This window comes from Trachypithecus francoisi, unplaced genomic scaffold, assembly GCF_009764315.1.
Source record: "Trachypithecus francoisi isolate TF-2019V2 unplaced genomic scaffold, Tfra_2.0 Lachesis_group12, whole genome shotgun sequence".
NCBI classification, from domain to species: domain Eukaryota; kingdom Metazoa; phylum Chordata; class Mammalia; order Primates; family Cercopithecidae; genus Trachypithecus; species Trachypithecus francoisi.
In genome coordinates, this window is record NW_022681457.1 from 83601750 (window position 1) to 83623417 (window position 21668).

General features: G+C 44.6%; 1 pseudogene; it reads left to right on the plus strand.

Moving 5' to 3' along the window:
* LOC117093557 overlaps positions 1 to 21412 on the plus strand; it is a 41735-nt pseudogene extending 20323 nt beyond the window's left edge.
* The last annotated feature ends 256 nt before the right edge of the window (positions 21413 to 21668 follow it).

Sequence of the window (21668 nt, forward strand, 5' to 3'; positions counted from 1 at the left end):
ACCAGATGGTCAGCAATAGAGTGAGGAAAGAAGAAAGAGTAATAGAATAGATGAAAGAGTTAAATATTTCTTAGCTTTAGTTTGGTAGGGTTTTCCCCTGGGACTGTGGCCCACCACTCTGGAGGGGGTGGCTCTTTGACTTGGGTGTGATGAGTCCATCCCTTTTCCACTGTACGAACAGCAGCCTCAGTGATTAGCAGCATAAGGTAGAGTCCTTCCTAGGCTGGCTTGAGTTTTTTTTCTTTCCACCCTTTGATAAGAAGGTGATCTTCGGATTGGTGCTGGTTTACTGGAAATTCTAGGGGTGGTACCTGTGCTAAAAGACTTTTAGTTTTGAGGAAAGGAAAGTGGAAGATAAACCAAGTATATAATTTCTAAGAAATGATCTTTTGTTTTAAATACGGGGACATCAACAGTGGACTTTATAGTCTTTGGTGCCTTCTTACTGAGAAATTTCCTTTAGCACTTATTTTTATTAGTTTTTAGACCAAATAAAGCCAAACACCATTTTATATTTAATAAAGATTCTTGTATGATTTTTATACCAGATAAGCTAAATTTCACCTTTATATTTATGTGCTATTAATGTTAAACTTAGTTTTAATAAAACTTTGTATATATATTTATTCAATTTTTAGTGTCAGAGCATAAGGTAAGATTTTTATAGACTCTTTCTAACCTTTTATAATCTTTGTTAAAGAACAGGTTAGTGCTTTCAGAAAAACTCGTTCTGTTTTTACTTTAATGTCCAGTTCACAGAAAAACTGGATGATACCCCTTTAACTTTAGTTAATACGTTTACACACATAATTTTTTAAATTAATGTTTTAAAACTTGCTTAAACTTTCAAAACAAAATTTTTTTAACCTTTTAATGTAGGTAAAAATTTACATTCTTTTGCCTCCTTATAATCCTTTTACCAAAGGTATATTTTACTTTCCTTATACACCTTGCACATAAACTGTTTTTTTTTTCAATAGTTTTACATTCAGGAGGCCTAGTTACTTTTAAATTATACAACATTTCTCGCATAAATTTTTTATAACATTTTTTCATGACTTTCGCAGACAATTCTTCAACATGCCTCAACTTTCTGATTTACTACAAACATTTCTGTCTTTAAACAACCAGTTAATTTATTTCAGGACAATAATTTACCATATAACACTCTTTTTACATAAATTCTGCCCCGCCTTCCCCCCCCTTTTTTTTTCAATGATGATAACCATTTTTTTCCAAAGCAAACTTCTTTTATGTCTGTGGACTAGACTGTCTAAGGCCACAAGATTAGAAGGTACTATAATACATGTTACGCTGTTAACTTTTAGCAAACTTTACTTTTGTTGAAAACCTTATAAGTTTGGGATTTTAATTATCCTTTGCTATAAATAAGATCTTGTTTTGTCCAAATTAACTTAGAATTGGTATAGATGGCTTTTTTTTTCCCCTTCAATTACCTGGGAGGAACTGTGGATCCTCCTGTCCTGAAGGGAGCTCCTCCTAGGTCTGGTCGGACCTTTGTATGGTAATTAAGATTTAGAACCCCTGTTGGGAAACCTGCTGGGTTAAGGGACTTTTCAGTGGTTAATGTTAAGTCACCCTTTTTGTTTTGTTTTGTTTTGTTTTTTCCTTAGGATACTTCTGAACCGGTGAGGTGTGCTGACAATGAGGTTTCCTCTAAAAGTTTTTTTTTTTAACTTTTTTATGTTAGCAAAGCAGTTGCCGCTGCAGATTGAATGCATTTAGGCCATCTGCGGGTTAGGAGGTTAAGGATTTTTGATAGGAAGGCCTCAGTGCTTTCGGATACGCCCTTGTTTATACTGACAACAAAGTGGTATTGGAGTGTTACAGGGTTATGGAGAATACCTTCCATTATCAATTATAGGTTTTAAGTTTACCTTGGCTTTTAAAGGAATAGGGTACACTGTTTTTTGTTTTTTGTTTTTTTAACTACTTGTATATTTCTTTCTTGCTTTCTTTCTCTTTCTTTGATTTTCTGTCTCTTTTTCTCTTTGACTTTCCTTTTGCCTCTGTCTCTTTCTCTTTCTCTCTCTCTCTGCCTCTCTTTCTCTCTCTTTTTCCTTGACTCCCTCGTTGTCTCTCTGTCTCTTCCTCTTTCTCTCTCTGCTGGTCTTTCCTTGCCTCTGCCAGCCACTTATGCTGCTATTCTCTCAACCACTGGGGAGGTGGGGGCTGTCTAAAACCAGCTGTAACCAAGTGTCTATGTATGGGAACTGGTCTAGGTGCCCTGGCTTACAGGTTATCTTGTGCCATACCTTTGAAACAAGGGACCTATCCAAGCTTCCTTCTGATGACCAACCCACCTCTAATGCTGGCCAGTCTATCTTACACAAAGTTTTAAGTTTTCCTGGTGTCATAGTACTCCATAGTCTCCCTTAAATCCTTTCTTGAAATTTTTCAACATAGTTCCTAGTAGGGTAGGCTCACCTTGTGCCTGACCCATGCTTCTTCGAGACAAAACACGCTCACACCACACACACACTATAAAACAAAGAATGGGTAAAAGGGACACACACACACACACACACACACACACTTTCACAGTTTATGCCAAACTAGAATCAAAACCAAAATCAGAGTATCAAGAAATCCAAGCCAGGTCAAAACCAAAACCAAAGTATCAAGCAATCCAAGTCAAGTGAAAAACAAAAACCAAAGTGCAGGTATAGGCATGTCATGGGTGATCAGGCCATGCTTCCACTCAAATGGAGTGGGCAAGTTCCAAAGACCAGTCTTACCAAGTTTCAGATGTCTGGACTCCAAGTGCGAGTTCCTTCCTGGTGTTCAGCCACTGTGTTGATCCTTCGTGGGGGCCTGCCACGCGCTGCTCTGGCAAGGTGTTCCACCAGGGCAATTGCCTACCCTAGCACGCTCTCAGGATCCGCGTCGCTCAATCCGGAGTCCCCCGCAGAGATGCTCCACAAGGCAGGCCTAAGCCACCTAAGGGGCTGCCTTGACTGTCCATTAATCACCTCACTTTCCAGTCAGGGAACCAAGAAATGTAGCAGGACAAGTTGCAGACAAAACCCCTCAGACACGGAGTTAAAGAAGGAAGAGCTTTATTCAGCCGGGAGCTTCAGCAAGACTCACGTCTCCAACAACCAAGCCCCCTAAAGGAGCAATTCCTGTCCCTCTTAAGGGCTCACAACTCTAAGGGGTCCACGTGAGAGGGTTGTGATCGATTGAGCAAGCAGCGGGTACGTGACTGGGGGCTGCATGCTGCGGTAATTAGAACAGAACAGAACAGGACAGGACAGGGATTTTTCACACTGCTTTTCTATACAATGTCTGTAATTTATAGATAACATAACCGATTAGGTCAGAGGTTGATCTTTAATTACCAGGCCCAGTGTGTGGTGCCAGGCTGTCTGCTTGTGGATTTCATTTCTGCCTTTTAGTTTTTACTTCTTCTTTCTCTGGAGGCAGAAATTGGGCATAAGACAATATGAGGGGTGGTCTCCTCCCTTAAAGGCAGGCAGAGCATACAAAAACACTCTTATGGGGTAGGATAGTCCAAGGGCTCACAGGTGATCTTCCAGGAGCTGGCCAAGGGATGGGTCCTGAAGACCTTTGGCAGGTGTAAGGTTTGGGAACCCCAGGCAGTTAACTTTTTTTGCAAAAATAGACTTTCATAGATTTTACACTTTTGATTAGGATCATTCAGAGCATCAAAAATGTCAATTAAGTATGTCAAATTTTGAAGCCAATTACTATCTTTCAAAGAAATTGCAAAGTAGGTTGGGTGTGGTGGCTCACACCTATAATCCCAGCACTGTGGGAGGCCAAGGTGGGAGGATCTCTTGAAGCGGGGAGTTTGAGACCATCCAGGGCAACATAGGGAGCCCTCATCTCTACAAAAAGTAAAAATTGGTCTGACATGGTGGTGTCACCTATAGTGCCAGCTACTCCAGAGGCTGAAATGGGAGGATCACTTCAGCCTGGGAGGTCAGTAAGCCATGATCATACTACTATCACCCAGCTTAGGATGACAGCAAGACCCTGTCTCAAAACAAACAAAAAAACACTGCAAAGTGAGAGTGACTCACAATTTTTAAATTTTATTTTTATTGTTTTTTAAGCTCATAACTCCTTTTTAAAATTATTATTTCTTAAACTCATACACTCTTGACAAAACTGTTCCTTTGGAGGATCAACCCATTTCTGTATGAAACAACAGATAATAATTTTATTGTCTTATTTCTTCACACAAGGTTGAAAACATACAGGGCTGAGAGGCTTGGATTTAAATTCACCATTTTTTATCACATCATCTATTGTGGAATTCAGATCTTTTAGGAAACCTTTACGATAGCATGTCTGTGAATAAAAGAATGTGTGGTGAGGTTTGGGCTTCTGGTTAAATTTTTTAAAAAACGAATATATTGCAACTGGGCACAGGGGCTCACGCCTATAATACCAGCACTTTGGGAGGCCAAGGCGGGCAGATCATCTGAGGTCAGGAGTTTGAGACCAGCCTGGCCAACATGGTGAAACCCCGTGTCATGCGCGTCCATGTGAAGAGAGTCCACCAACAGGCTTTGTGTGAGCAACAAGGCTGTTTATTTCACCTGGGTGCAGGTGGCTGAGTCCGATAAAAGAGTCAGCAAAGGGTAGGATTATCATTAGTTCTTACAGGTTTGGGATAGGCGGTGGAGTTAGGAGCAATTTTTTGTGGGCAGAGGGTGGATCTCATAAAGTACGTTCTCAAGGGCTGGGAGAATGTTACAAAGTACCTTCTTAAGGGGGCAGGGGAATATCACAAAGTACATTATTGCAAGGGCAGAGAGGGTGTATTGTCGTAAGGTCAGTTGATCAGTTAGGGTGGGGCAGGAGCAGCTCACAATGGTGGAATGTCATCTTTTGTGGATCTTCAGTTGCTTCAGGCCATCTGGATGTATACGGGCAGGTCACAGGGGATATGATGGCTTAGCTTGGGCTCAGAGGCTTGACATCCTGTACCTACTAAAATACAAATTAGTCAGGGTGGTGGCGTGCACCTACAATCCCAGCTACTCGGGAGGCTGAGGCAGGAGAACTGCTAGAGCCTGGGAGGTGGAGGTTGCAGTGAGCTGAGATCGCACCACTGCACTCCAGCCTGGGTGACAGAGTAAGACTCCATCTCAAAAAAAAAAAAAAAGAATGTATTACTTCAATCGCAGGATTTTTGGAATGATCTTGTGAAACCTTGATACCTTGTTGTAGCCACTGGCTGCAAACACAGACTCATCCAGTGCGGACACAGATCTTAGTCTATTCAAAATGCTCATTTAGGCCAGGTGCAGTGCCTCACACCTGCAATCCCAACACTTTGTGAGGCCGAGGAGGGAGGATTGCTTGAGGCCAGGAGTTTGAAACCAGCCTAGGCAACATAGCAAGACCCCATCTCTATTTTATAGACTTTTTCTTTTAATGCTAAAACAAAAAAGTACCAGATTCAAACAGAGACAATTTCCATCCTTCCACAACGTGACTTAACTTCTTCACTTGTAACCACTGATCTGACTTTTATCACTGTGGGCTAGATTTGTCTGTTCTAGGACTTTGAATCAATGGAATCATACAGTACCTACTCTTTTTTTGGCTTTCTTCTCTCAATATCATGTTTGAGAAATCCATTTTTGTTGTTGCTTAAAGCTAAAGTGTATTTTTTTATTGTTAAATAGTATTCCATTGTATGGATATACCGCAATTTCTTTATTCATTCACCTGTTGAACATTTGGGCTGTTTCTAGTTTGGGGCAATAATGAATAAAACTGCTACACACATGCTTGCACATGTCTTTTTGTGGGCATATGCACCTGTTGCTATTGAATGAATAGTTAGAACTAGAAACACTGGGTCGGAGTAGGTATATGTTAACTTTAGAAACCTTTTTTTTTTTTTTTTGAAGCAGGGTTTCATTCCCATTGCCCAGGCTGGAGTGCAGTGGTGCAATCACAGCTTACTGCAGCCCCAACTTTCCAGGCTAAAGTGATCTTCCCACTTCAGCCTCCTGAGGAGCTGGGACTACAGGGACACACCACCACACCTGGCTAATTTTTGTATTTTTTGCTGGAGACAGGGTTTCACCATGTTGCCCAGGCTAGTCTCCAACTCCTAGGCTCAAGTGATCTGCCCACCTCAGCTTTCCAAAGTGCTGGGATTACAGGTGTGAGCCACCACAACTGGCCCATTTTTCCATTTTTAATAGCAAACAATAACTCATCCTGAAATTCCATCAAGAATCAAACTGTAGGCAGCTGGGTGCGGTGGCTCACACCTGTAATCCCAGCACTTTGAGGAGGCCGAGGTGGGCAGATCTCTTGAGGTCAGAAGTTCGAGACCAGCCTGGCCAACATGGCCAAACCCTGACTCTACTAAAAATACAAAAATGAGCCGGGTATTGTGGTGCGTGCCGGTAATCCCAGCTACTTGAGTGGCTGAGGCAGGAGAATCGCTTGAACCTGGGAGGTGGAGGCTGCAATGAGCTGAGATCATGCCACTGCACTCCACGCTGGGTGACAGAGCCAGACTCCATCTCAAAAAAAAAAAGGCCACGTGCAGTGGCTCACGCCTGTAATCCCAGCACTTTGGGAGGCCAAGGCGGGTGGTGACACCTGAGGTCAGGAGTTCGAGACCAGCCTGGCCAACATGGTGAAACCCTGTCTCTACTGAAAATACAAAAATTAGCTGGGCATGGTGGTGGGTGCCTGTGATCCCAGCTACTTGAGAGGCTGAGGCAGGAGAATCGCTTGAACCTGGGAGGCAGAGGTTGCAGTGAGCTGAGATCATGCCGCTGCACTCCAGCTGGGGCGACAGAGTGAGACTCCATCTCAAACAAACAAACAAACAAACAAAAACCAAACACATGCACACACAGAAAGAAAACAAGATAGGATTTGTCACATGGAAGACTGGCAAACTGGAAAAAGCTTTATAACATCCAGTGCAGTTGAGTGGGAACAGGAACAGGTGCTCTCACAGAATGTGGGAGGCTGTGTAGATCTACAACTCTTTGGAGGGAGGATGCCCACTGGCATGTAACAGAAAGCCAGACTTCATCAAATAGGGATTTATTAACTTTCAAAACAAGATACTAAGTCTAGAGACAGGCATCCCAGGCTAGTGCAGCCTCTCTGCAACATCACCAGGGTCTCAGGCCCCTCCACCATGCTTAGTACGAAGCTTTTACTCTCATATTTGCCTCATTGTGACCTCATCGTTACAAGATGACTGCTTTACCCCCAGCCTCGGGTTCACATTCCAGGCAAAAAGAAGGAAGTGGCGAGGAGAAAAATGTGGTGCCTCTATCAGGAAATCAATGCTTTCTTAGATGCCTCCAGCTGACTTATATTGACATCTGAGTGTGTGGAACTGCATCTACCCCTAGATGCAAGGAGAGCTGTAGATTTTTTAGCTCAGCACATTGCCTATTTGAGTGAAATCAGATACTGGTTTACCTGATCTGGCCTCAGCTGACTATCTCTTCTCTTAAGATTCTACTCTAACTTCTGTTCTTCAGCCTCACTGACTTTCACAGGTACTGTTAGCATTTTACCCAAATCCTTTTAAGATCCCCTTTTCCTTCACGTTGTGTGTGCCCCCAACTTTGCTAAGCTTTTTCTCTTAACACTTAGTACTTAGTACCCAACACCTAGTACCTAGTACCTATGGCTCTTTGGATAGGGCTCTACTGGAGCCCACTTTGCCCAGAGGAAGTGCCTGAGAATTTACTGGAAAAAGCTCCGGGGCATGACCCTAGCCAGGTGTTGATGCGAGGAGAGTTTGAAAGTCTCAGCAACCTTGCCTTAGGTTGGAACAAACACTGAGGTGTAACTTACATGCCAGCGCTTCCCTCCCTACCCCACTCCGCCCCACCCCCGTAGGATCAGGCTGAAACTACCTTCCTCTGGATTTTGCATGAAATCACACGCTTGCTTGGTTTCCTCCTCTTCCCTGCCCTGCTTCCCCTACGCCCTTGCTGGTTATTCCCCACCCTACCCCTAAGGGAGCACTAATCAATCACTTATACAGGAATCTTCTCAGAGTCTGCTTCCGGATCCCCTGACCTAAAACACCAGCCAACTTGCAGTTTCTAGAGCATGCTAAGCACGTTCCTATCACAGGGCCTTTGCACGCTGCAGGAATACCTCCCCCCAGACACATGCACGGTTCACATCTGCACTTTGTGTCTTTGCTCAAATGCTACCTCACAAGTGAGTATTTTCTTTTTTCCCTTTTTTTTTAGATGAATTTTGATCTGTTGCCCAGGCTGGAGTGCAGTGATGCTATCCTGGTTCACTGCAACCTTCACCTCCTGGGTTCATGCGATTCTCTTGCCTCAGCCTCCTGAGTAGCTGGGATTACAGGTGTGTGCCACCATGCCCAGCTTATTTTTGTATTTTTAGTAGAGAAGGGGTTTCACCATGTTGCCCAGGCTGGTCCCAAACTCTTGACCTCATGATTCACCCACCTCAGCCTCCCAAAGTGCTGGGATTATAGACGTGAGCCACCACACCCAGCCATCAGTGAGTATTTTCTTAACCACACTGCCTGAAATAGAACCACTCCATCAACTTCTTTTATTTTTATTTTTATTTTTTTTTTTGAGACAGAGTCTCGCAGTCGCCCAGGCTGGAGTGCAGTGGCCGGATCTCAGCTCACTGCAAGCTCCGCCTCCCGGGTTTACGCCATTCTCCTGCCTCAGCCTCCCGAGTAGCTGGGACTACAGGCGCCCGCCAACTCGCCAGGCTAGTTTTTTCTATTTTTTAGTAGAGACGGGGTTTCGCCGTGTTAGCCAGGATGGTCTCAATCTCCTGACCTCGCGATCCACCCGTCTCGGCCTCCCAAAGTGCTGGGATTACAGGCTTGAGCCACCGCGCCCGGCCCACTCCATCAACTTCTATCCTTTACCCTGCTTAATTTCTCTATGCCATTTAGCATGGCTTAACAGTATTTAATATACAGTGTTTTGTTTATTGTCATTCTCTCCTACCATAATGTAAGCTCAGAGGCCAGGAACTTCATCTTGTTTTATTCTCCTCTGTATCCCCCTCACTGGGATTGACTAACGCCTTCCAGAAGAAAGGCCTTGACTGGGCGTGGTGGCTCACACCTGTAATCCCAGCACTTTGGGAGGCCCAGGTGGGCGGATCACCTGAGGTCAGGAGTTTGAGACCAGCCTGACCAATATAGAGAAACCCTGTCTCTACTAAAAATACAAAATTAGCCGGGTGTGGTGGCACATGCCTGTAATCCCAGCTACTCAGGAGGCTGAGGCAGGAGAATCGCTTGAACCCGGGAGGCGGAGGTTGCGGTGAGCTGAGATCATGCCACTGCACGCCAGCCTGGGCTCAAAACTCTATCAAAAAAAAAAGAAAAAAGAAAAAAGAAAGGCCTCAGGTATATTTGCTGGTTGAATAAATGATTGAATATCTAAGGATCTATGCAGACTTAGGTAGTAGACAGCGGGTTTTAGCTTTGAAGAAGGAAAACAGCTTTGTAGATTCCAGCATTTATTGATACACCAAAGCTGAGTCAGGAGCCCCAGGGAGCTCATGGTCTCAAGGAGGACCCAGACCCCACTCCATAGTGGCCTGTGCACTAGGCTTTACAGGCACAAAGGAAGAAACAATCACTTTTGCCTACGAGAATCCAGGAAGGCTTCATGGAAGAGGCCATATTTGACATTAAAAAGGATCAGTTTCTCCGGAGGAGAAGGTGGGGTTGCAGTCCTGTTAGGAATAGCTTGTAGGAAGCCATAAAGTGCATGACCTGTCTGGTGTGGACAAATTAAACAGTGCGTGAGGAGAGCCACAGGATACCGCAGGACAGAAAGCCGGAGAGTCACCAGAGGACAGCCAAGGACCTTGAATACTGAGGTTTGTCCAGAGGGCAGTGGAGAGCCAAGTGCCGGGCTTAAGCTGGGAGAGGGGCAAAGGGGAGTAGGGTCAGAGCTGAGTTTTAGCAAGTTACTCCTGGTGGTGACACGGACGAGGTTGAGAGGGGAAAACCAGGAGCTGGGAGGTCGGTTGGGGTCTCCCTTGATGTCACCCGTCCAATTTCAGCTCCAGGTGCAGAGCTGAGATGTTGGCACCAGAGGGCGCTCTGACCCAGAACACGGCCCTCCTGCCATTCCCGGACTGCTCCCGCTGGGCACTCACATGGCCCTCTCAGAGACAGTTCACACCTCCAGCCGGGGCACGACCTGTGGGCTCAGCACACAGGCCTTGGGAAATCTTGTATATTACGTCTTGTTATTTGACTTTGTCTTTCCATGTAATGGCTGAGACTGTGAGGTGCTGCTGGAGGTGCAGTGGGGAACAAACAGGCAAGATCCCTGCTGTCCTAGAGCATGTGGTCTAAGCCAGTGGTTCAAAGCGTGTTCCCCGGGTCAGGAGGCCTGGCGTCTCCTGTGACTGCATAGAAGCACACATTCTCAGGACCCACTGCAGACCTGCTGAATCAGACACTCTGGGGCCCGTGGCCAGCAATCTCTGTTCTAACAAGCCCCTGTGGTGATTCTGATGATGTCAAGGGTGAGAGGTGCTGGCCTAAGAAAGCACTGCACACTATAGCAAGTGCCTTCAAAGGACTGATCCAGCAAGCTGTGGAAAGGCACTGACTCAAGGGAGCCAAGGGCCAAGCACAGAAGGCTCCCTGGAGGCAGTGTCTAGGAGTCAACCAGATAAAAAAAGGAGAAAAAGTCATTCCAAAAAGACAGAACAGCCTGGTGCAGTGGCTCACACCTGTAATCCCAGCACTTTGGAAGGCCAAGGTGGGAGGATCGCTTGAACCCAGAAGTTTGAGACCAGAATGGGCAACATGGCAAGGCCCTGACTCTTTTTTTTTTTTTTTTTTTTTGAGACGGAGTATTGCTCTGCCACCCAGGCTGGAGTGCAGTGGCCGGATCTCAGCTCACTGCAAGCTCCGCCTCCCGGGTTTACGCCATTCTCCTGCCTCAGCCTCCCGAGTAGCTGGGACTACAGGCCTCGTCGCCCGCTAGTTTTTGTATTTTTTTTTTTTTTTTTTTTTTTTTTTGAGGCGGAGTCTCGCTCTGTCGCCCGGACTGGAGTGCAGTGGCCGGATCTCAGCTCACTGCAAGCTCCACCTCCTGGGTTTACGCCATTCTCCTGCCTCAGCCTCCCGAGTAGCTGGGACTACAGGCGCCCGCCACCTCGCCCGGCTAGTTTTTGTATTTTTAGTAGAGACGGGGTTTCACCGTGTTAGCCAGGATGGTCTCGATCTCCTGACCTCGTGATCCGCCCGTCTCGGCCTCCCAAAGTGCTGGGATTACAGGCTTGAGCCACCGCGCCCGGCCAGTTTTTTGTATTTTTAAGTAGAGACAGGGTTTCACCGTATTAGCCAGGATGGTCTCGATCTCCTGACATCGTGATCCGCCCGTCTCGGCCTCCCAAAGTGCTGGGATTACAGGCTTGAGCCACCGCACCCGGCCGGCCCTGACTCTTAAAAATAAATAAATAAATTTTTTTTTTTTCATCAGCCTGGCATGGTGGCTGGCGTCTGTGGTCCCAGCTACTCTGGAGGCTCAGTTGGGAGGATTGCTTGAGCTCAGGAAGTTGAGGCTGCAGTGAATCATTTTCTTGCCACTGCACTCCAACCTGGGCTAACTGAGTGAGATCCTGTCTCAATCAGTCAATCAATCAGTTCAAAAAGAGAGAACTGCACCAAGACCCAGAAGGAGAGCTTAGTCTCTTATTGAACTCCAGCTCGAAGGGGCCTGACACAGAGGGGCTCAGCCTTTGTCCCACAAAGTTCGCTCTTGTGACTTCTAAGTATGGTCTCACGTTTTCTTCTTTCTAGATTTTTTATTTGGTGTTTTTAGTTGACCTTAACCACTCTCCTATCCAAGGGGTCTCATGTTTTAAAAAGATGTTGCTAGCCTGGGCAATCTAGTGAGACAAAAATAAAATCTATAAAAAACAAAAATTTAAAAAAAAAATTAGCTGGGCGTGGTGGCTTGCACCTGTACTCCAGATACTCAGAAGGCTGAGGTGGGAGGATTGCTTGAGCTCAGGAGGTCAAGGCTGCAGCCTGAGCAACAGAGCGAGACTCCATCCCTATTTGAAAAAAAGACATCATCTTCCAAGCAAGCTGCCTTAAATAATTAATCATTCATTTATTTCCTACTATTTATGAATCTATATATATATATATATAGCTCCTATCAGAGTTTTTGATTAGCATGAGATGTTCAGACTCCCTCTTCTGCATTAATCATTATAGCAACTACCATTTGGGGAGGGCTGACTCTGGGCCAGCCTCCATGCCAAGTGCTTTACGTGTACTAGCTCATTCAATCACCACTAGAAACCTCTGAGTGGGGTCTTATCACCCCCATTTTACTTAGGAGAAAACTGACACTCAAAAGAGGCTAAGTCACTTGCTTAAAGGCACATGACTGACTATGGTCTAACCCTGGCCCGTCTTCCTGTAGAGTGGACTTGATTCAAACGCTTCCCTGTTCCTTGGGAGTGACGGAGTCCCAGCCCCATAGAAAGATACCTGGCCTGTCAGCACATACAGTTTTATCCTAAGTAAATGCTTGCGCATTCTCATTATGCATTTAGAAGTCCTAATATAGTTCATGGTACCCATTCTATCTTGAGAGTTCCCTAGGGTTCTGGGACTCCAGGTCAGAATCACTAAGCTAGTCCAACCTTTTATCTCTCCTTTTGCCATACTCAATATACAGATAAGGATGCCGAAGCCCAAGGAGGGGCAGTGAAGTGGAGGCAGCCTTCCAAGAACCCCCTCAAAGAATCCCCTCATGTCATAAAACTAGGAAAGACTTTCCTCAGCCAGATACGGTGGCTCACGCCTATAATTCCAGCATTTTGGGAGACCAAGACAAGAGGATTGCTTGAGCTCAGGAGTTCAAGACCAGCTTGAGCAACATAGTGAGACCCTGTTTCTACAGAAGATTTCTTCTTTTCTCTTCTTTTTTAAAAAAAAATTTCCAACACTTATTTTAAGTTCGGGGATACATGTGCAGCATGTGCAGATTTGTTACGTAGGTAAACGTGTGCCACGGTGGTTTGCTGCACAGATCATCCCATCACTCATGTATTAAGTCCAACATCCATTAGCTATTCTTCCCGATGCTCTCCCTTCTCCCACCTCCTACCCTCTGACAGGTCCTAGTGTGTGCTGTTGCCCCCCCGCCACATGTCTATGTGTTAACATAATTCAGTTCCCACCTGTAAGTGAGAACATGCAGTATTTGGTTTGCTGTTTCTGCATTAGTTTGCTGAGGATAATGGCTTTGAGTTCCATCCATGTCCTTGCAAAGGACATGATTTTATTTTTTATTTATTTATTTATTTTTGAGATGGAATCTCACTTTTCGCCTAGGCTGGAGTGCAGTGGCACGATCTCAGCTCACTGCAACCTCTGCCTCCCAGGTTGAAGTGATTCTCCTGCCTCAGCCTCCCGAGTAGCTGGGATTATAGGAGCCTGCCACTATACGCAGCTAATTTCCCATATTTTTGGTAGTGACAGGGTTTCACCATATTGGCTAGGCTGGTCTCAAACTCCTGGCCTTGTGATTTGCCTGCCTCGGCCTCCTGAAGTGCTGGGAGTACAGGCATGAGCCACCATGCCCAGCTGATCTCATTCTTTTTTATGGCTGCATAGTATTCCATGGTTCTACAAAATTATTTCTTAAAAATTAGCTGGGTGTGGTGGCACACACCTGTAGTTCTAGTTACTTGGGAGGCTGAGGCAGCAGGATTGCTTAAACCCAGGAGGTAGAGGCTGCTATGAGCCATGATCACACCACTAAACTCCAGCCTAGGTGACAGAGCAAGACCCTGTCTCAAAAAAAGAAAGAAAGAAAGAAAAGAAAAGAAAAGAGCTCCTCGGTCCCTGTGTCATTTTTCCCCATCTCCTCCCTTTGTCCTCCCTCCTTACCTCACTCCCTGAATTCCTTCCTTTTCAAGCTTCTAGTGAGCCTCTGCTCTGTGCCAGGCCCCTGGTGCTGGGGACACAGGGTCAAACAAGTACTTCTTGCCATTCTTTCCATTTCTTGCGGGCTGTAGCACAGTGCCGCACATGCTGTATTATTAAGTTATCTCCACCACAAACACCGTTTCCACCAGATGCCATCAGTGGCAACACGATCTACAGTCTCACCCACTGGCGTTGCAGGATAGAATACAGCATAGCCCGCGCCCACCTCCCCACCCCTCCATCCCTACCTACCTCTGCCCTCCTTCCTAAAAAGGGCAGACGCCATTTCCATTAGCCCTGTAGGGGGCACTGTCTGCCTCCTCCCTTTTTTAAAAGGGACCAGCTGGTAGACAGACTTTGCATATCTGCCTTTTCTCCTTCATGCTTTCCTGCCATTGGTGACTCGTTGCTAATCAATTTTCTCTCTTCCTTGTGCCAATTTTATAGCCAGGCTTTGCCATCTGCCTGGTGGGCGAGTTGTGTTAGTCTGTGTTTGTGTTAATAAATTAGTTCGAGTAACATTATCTGTGCTGGCTCCTAGGAATACAGACAACAGTTAGCCCTGGTGTCTGCCCTAGGGAAGCTCACAGTATGGTGTGGGAAGGGGAGGCTGCTATTCCCACACTCTGCGAAAAGCCTGCTATATAGGGTAGCTTCATTGCTAAGCATGGGCTTGCACTGCATTTAGGGCATATTTACTACGCCCCAAAGAGCCCTGGGCAACACAAGGGCCCCTTTGGCTCTCTTGGCTCTGAAAGGAAGCCAGGAGTCTTGGTGGGAAACCTCTAATAGCCAGAGGAGGGAAACGTGGCCCAGGAGAAAACCCTATTTGTTAGCAGTCTGGGAGTCATCTGTCCTTCCAGACCGACTTTTAGTAAGCATAACATCAGTTAAAATAATTTTTTTTTTTTTGGACACAAAGTCTTGCTGTACCGCCCAGGCTGGAGTGCAGTGGTGGGAGCTTGGTTCACTGCAACTTCCACCTCCCGGGTTCAAGCAATTCTGCCTCAGCTTCCTGAGTAGCTGGGATTACAGGCGTCTGCCACCATGCCCAGCTAATTTTTGTATTTTTAGTAGAGATGGGGTTTCACCATGTTCACCAGACTGGTCTCAAACTCCTGACCTCAAGTGATCTGCCTGCCTTGACCTTAAAATAATTTTGAATAAACATGATCTTTAACATTGTTACAAAAGTAGTAATGTGCTCAATGAAAAAAATTTTAGTGATAGAGAAATAAAATGAATTTCAATCTTTACCTTCAATCTATCTCACGGTTAACACTGTAGTATACTTATTTCCAGGTATACATAATACATATTATAATCATATAGATACGTATGTATATGTGTTTTTACATACAAATATATGTGGAAAGAGCTAGAGAGATTATTTTCTTTCTTTTTTTTATTTTTTGAGACGGAGTTTCACTCTTGTCGCCCAGGCTGGAGCCCAATGGTGTGATCTTGGCTCACTGCAACCTCCGCCTTCCGGGTTCAAACCATTCTCATTCCTCAGCCTCCTGAGCAGCTGGGATTACAGGCATGTGCCACCATGCCCAGCTAATTTTTATATTTTTAGTAGAGATGGGATTTTGCCATGTTGGCCAGGCTGGTCTTAGAACTCCTGACCTCAGGTGATCCACCTGCCTCGGCCTTCCAAAGTGCTGGGATTACAAGCATGAGCCATTGCACCTGGCCAATAGATCATTTTCAAAACATAAATAAAATATAATAAAATACTAGGCTGGGTGTGGTAGCTCACATCTGTAATCCCAGCACTTTGGGAGGCTGAGACGGGTGGATCACCTGAGGTCTAGCCAACATAGTGAAATGCCGTCAAACCCTATCTCTACTAAAAATACAAAAAATTAGCTGGGCATGGTAGCGGGTGCCTGTAATCCCAGCTACTTGGGAGCCTGAGGCATGAGAATCACTTGAACCTGGGAGGTGGAGGTTGTAGTGAGCTGAGATTGTGCCACTGCACTCCACCCTGGGGGTTAGAGCAAGACTTTGTCTCAAAAAATATATAAATATGTGTGTAATATTAAACATATAAAAATACCTGTTATAACATGTTATCTATATAATAATATATCTTATAGATATATAATATATCTGTTATTCAAATTGCTTTGTCTTCCAAAAGGAGCGCTAAGACGTGCACATCTTTCCACGTTGGCAGGTGTAGATGGATCTCCCTCATTCTTTTTATCAGCTGTCTAGTATGGACGTACCATGAAGTACCCAATTCTCTGGTGATACACATGCGATTCCTGTCTTTTGTTATTATGAACAATGCTGCAAAGAACCCCTATATATTTATCTTTGCTCACTTTTGCCATTATTTCAATAAAATAAATTCTCAGAAGCGGAATGGATTTGATCAAAGGGCACATAAATATAAAGTTCTGATGAAATAGATGAATTTCTTCCCAAAAATAATATTGAAATTTGCATTTGCCCCAGGACTGATGAGAGACCAACTGACACTCTCCCCAGCACTGGGTGCCTTTTAATTTTTGCAGAGTCTGATACATACATGAAATGTATTATCCCATTGTTGTTTCCATTTGGATTTCTGTGGAGTCAAACATCCCTTCCTGAGTTGATTAGCCATTTGAATGTCATCTTCTATAAAGTGTATTTTCCCATGTCATTTGTCCATTTTTCTTTTCTTTTTTTGAGACAGAGTCTCACTCTGTTGCCCAGGCTGGAGTGCAGTGGTGTGATCTTGGCTTACCGCAACTTCCTTCTCCCAGGGTCAAGCAATTCCTCTGCCTCAGCCTCCCAAGCAGCTGGAACTACAGGCACCCACCACCATGCCTGGCTAATTTTTGTATTTTTGGTAGAAACAGGATTTCACCATGTTGCCTGTGCTGGTCTTGAACTACTGACCTCAATTGATCCGCCCGCCTAGGCCTCTGTAAGTGTTAGGATTACAGGTGTGAGCCACCATGCCTGGTTGTATTTTTCTTACTCATGGTTTTCTTCCTTCCTTTGTACTTTTTAAATTTTTTAAATAATTAATTAATTTATTATTATTATTTTATTTATTTATTTATTTATTTTGAAGCAGAGTCTCACCCTGTTGCCCAGTCTGGAGTACAGTGGCGTGATCTCGGCTCACTGCAACCTCCGCCTACCAGGCCAAGTGATTCTCCTGCCTCACCCTTCCAATTAGCTGTGGTCACAGATGCGTGCCACCATACCCGGCTAATTTTTTGTATCTTCAGTAGAGACAAGGTTTCACCATATTGGCCAGGCTGGTCTCAAACTCCTGACCTTGTAATCTGCCTGCCTTGGCCTCCCAAAGTGCTGAGATTACAGGCGTCAGCAACTGTTCCTGGCCTGTACTTTTTTTTTTTTAAAGTTGATTTGTAGGAGGTCTTTGCATATCAGGTTATTAGTTCTTATCGGCCATGTGGAAAGTAAATCAATACTTTTTATAGTTTAGTGTTTGTCATTTGCCTTGCATATGTTTTTTCCCCCTACATAAGTTTAAAAATATTTACGTAGTAAGATCTGTCCATCTTCTTCTTCTTTTTTTTTTTTTTTTGAGATGGAGTTTCACTCTTGTTGCCCAGGCTAGAGTGTAATGGTGCGATCTCTGCTCACTGCAACTTCTGCCTCCCGGGTTCAAGGGATTCTCTTGCCTGCCTCAGCCTCCTGAGTAGCTGGGATTACAGGCATGTGCCACCACACCCGGTTAATTTTTGTATTTTTAGTAGAAACGGGGTTTCTCCATGTTGGTCAGGCTGGTCTCGAACTCCCGAACTCAGGTGATCCACCCGCCTCAGCCTCCCAAAGTGCTGGGATTACAGGCGTGAGCTACCACGCCCGGCCTGACCATCTTTTCCTTGAAAACTTCTGGGATTTGTGTCACATTTTAGAAAGATTTTCTCCACTCCGTGATTAGGAAAACATTCTCTGATATTTTCTTCTAGCAAGTTTATGGTTTTGTTTTTTACCTATGCATACTTAATCCATCTGGAATTTATTTCAGTGCATGCAGTAAGTTAGAGATTCAGTTTGGCTTTTTTCCAGAAGGCTCATCAACATGTAGTTTCCCCCTACATATGTGAAATGCCACCCTTATCATACACCAGATTTTCTTACGTGTTTAGGTCTATTTGTGAATTGAATTCCACTCTACTACTTTGTCTTCAGTTTCTGAGCTAACACACTTTAATTATTGTAACTTTTAAGGTGCTCACACTCTTTTCCAAACCTTTCTCACTATAATAGCAACAAATCTCCTGAGAAGCTGCACACCCTTTCTTTGGCTCTGTTAATGTCTCTACAATGAGGTCAAACCGTCTCCTCAAGGTGACTGTAAATCTTTCTGCCCACTTTCCTTTGTTTATTCCACACTGAGCACCTGCTCTGTGTCTTGGCTGTGTGAGATCCGCAGAGACAGAGGGAACAACACAGACGCAGACCCGGCTTTACATGCTGACTTCAGTGATTAACCCTCAAGGCCACTGTAATTTCCATGATGACAAGTTCAGGGACACTTCACTGTTGCTCCCAGGGACTCTCCTGGAAACCATGCCCAGATCTCATTGCTTTCGGATGCCCTCCAGCCATGGCTCAGCCAAGGCCAGTGGTAACAGAGCCAAAAGAAGTTAAATTTTAAATAAACCTGACTTCCTCTCCAACATTGTTAGAGAAACCCTGCTCCAGTTCATTCTGTTCCCATTAGATAAGAAAAAGCCAAAAAAGATGCAGTCATTGGGAACTGTGGTATGCTATGAGCTTTTGGAAACAGACTCTTTCTTTCTTTCTTTCTTTATTTCTTTCTCTTTCATCTTTCTTTCTTTCCTTTGTTTTTTTCTGGAAGGGAAGAAAATGGAAGAAAGACTCTGAGAAGGCTAACTTATCTGGAAATGGTCTTTGAAGCTCAGCAGTGAGAAGACAGCATGGTATAGGTCTGGTCCTGTGACCTTGAGCACGTCATTGAACATCTCTGGGCCCCATTTCACAAACATTCAGGTTCAACAAATAGGCGCTGTGCCAGAAGCTTTATTTACGTACAGTCTTATTGGATCCTCAGAACATTCTTATGAGGTAGAATCATTACTCCCTGGTTTACGCGCAAGAATACCAAGATTCAAAAGGAAAATAGGCAGTATGCCTGACGCCACTTATTTGGAAGGAGCAGAGCCAGCACAGGGTGCTTCTCTGTGTTACTGGGCAGAGTAGCGGGGGTGGGGTGGGGCGGGGTTCCTTACCCCTGCCAGGAATCAGGACTCAAGATGAAGCTACAGCCATTAATCCACACAGGGACAGACACATTGACCCCTGAGAAAGAGTAGAGAGACCAGAATCAGATCCACATATATATGGGATATATATGCGGCAGGGGCGGCACATCACAGTGAAGAAAGGGAGGATGGGCCAATAAACGGAGCTGGAAAAATTACTCCACAGCATAAACAAAGCACTAGTTGGTTAAGGACCTAAATTTCAAAAATAGAACTTTAAAACTCTTAGTAGAAAATATAAGTGGTGTGCCTATGGTCCCAGCTACTCAGGAGGCTGAGGTGGAAGGATCACCTGAGCCCAGGGAGGTCGAGGCTACAGTGAGCCACGATCATACCACTGCACTCTAGTCTAGGGGACACAGCAAGTCCCTTAAAAAAACAAAGCAAAACAAAACTTCTACAATTCAGTAAGAAAGAAAAGTGGACACAAAAGGTATAAGCAGGCGTTTTTGTTTGTTTTTTGTTTTGAGACAGAGTTTCGCTCTTGTTGCCCAGGCTGGAGTGCAATGGCATGATCTCAGCTCACCACAACCTCCACCTCTGAGGTTCAAGTGATTCTCCTGCCTCAGCCTCCCGAGTAGCTGGGATTACAGGCACATGCCACAACGCCTGGCTAAGTTTTTGTATTTTTAGTAGAGACAGAGTTTCTTCATGTTGGTCAGGCTGATCTCGAGCTCCTGACCTCAGTGATCCGCCCCCCTCAGCCTCCCAAAGTGCTGGGATTACAGGCGTGAGCCACCACGCCGAGCCGAGCAGGCATTTAAGAGAAGAAGAAACACGTACAGCCAGTAAGTTTAAAGAGATGTCAAACATTGTTAGTGATAGGAAAATGCAAACCGAGGCTCAGTGAAACACCATTTTACATCCCTTCAATTTGCAACAGTTTAAAGTTTGATAATATGGAGTGTTGGAAGGATGTAGAGCTCCAGGATCTCTTGCATGTTGCTGGTGGGAATTTAAATTGGTGAAACCATTATGGAAAAGTCTGGCGTAGTCTTCTAAAACCAAACATTCTTATAGCTTATGACCCAGCAATTTTACCCTAGCTACGCTGTCCATGCAGTAAAACTGGAAACTATCAGGGATCCATTGCATTTGCTCATAATGATTAATTCCCTCTTCACCTTGCTAGGCCTCTTTGTTGGAAAAAGACCTTTTCCTAGCAGAGCTGCAGCTGACTCTTGGCCTTACAAAATAAGAACTAGAAATAAATGTTTGGTGCAATAAGCCATTAAAGTATTGGGGTTTTTTTTTTTTCTATAGGAAAGGATGAAAACACACCCTACGCCAAATGCCATGGGAGAGTGATGAATAGACCTTGATACACTCATGTATGGTACACAATAGACAGCAATCAAGATGAATGAACTACAGAGACATGCCTCAGATGTGAATTAATCTTGCCAATCTGATAGTAAGCGAGAAAAGTAGATCTCAAAAGATTATAGGCCGGGCACAGTGGCTCATGCCTGTAATCCCAGCACTTGGGAGGCTGAGGTGGGCAGATCACAAGGTCAGGAGTTGGAGACCAGCCTGGACAACATAGTGAAGCCCCATCTCTACTAAAAATACAAAAAATTAGCCGGGCACGGTGGTGTGCACCTGTAACCAGCTACTCGGGAGGCTGAGGCAGGAGAATTGCTCGAATCTGGGAGGCGGAGGTTGCAGTGAGCCAAGATTGTGCCACTGCACTCCAGCCTGGGTGACAGAGCAAGACTCTGTCTCTGACAAAAAAAAAAAAAAGATTATATTATTTCGTGAAGTTAAAAATGACTAACATTAAAAATACTATTTTGAGCCTTGGAGCAACAGCAACACAAGATGGTAGTCAATTTATGAAAACAGAATATGCAGCTATAATAATAGAACATGCACCTAAATACTCCACAGCACCTCCCTTTGTAAGATTTGTAACAAAAATTAATAAGAATGGAGTTAGTAGTTCTAATAGAGTGGTGGACCAAGAACCTTATTAGTGCTGGCAAAATGGCGGAATCCATGTAACATCAAAGTTGTCCTGCAAGAGCTTCAGTGTCTAATGAAGTCTAGTGAAAACATGAAATTTCCTCAGCCGCCTGAACGACAGCATTACAGCAATTATCCAAAAGGAAAACCACAGGCCCTTTTCCTTCGAGCCCCTGGAGTTTGCTTTAAATGGCTTCATTTTCCACAGTAGTAAATTTTCTAGATACATCTTGTAGACCTCAAAGTACAGGAAAAGAAGCTCATTCAAAGGAAATTTATCTTAAGATACCGTAAATGATACTAATTTTTATCCATTTGAAACATGTAAGTTGTGTTATAATCAAAAATGTACTCTTAAGGAATATACATCATTGCAAGAAATTATAACAAGGAAAACGAGAATGGTGAGCAGGCAGGACCCAGGCGGATGGGGACCTGGTGCCAGGGAAGGAAGGCTGACTCATCCA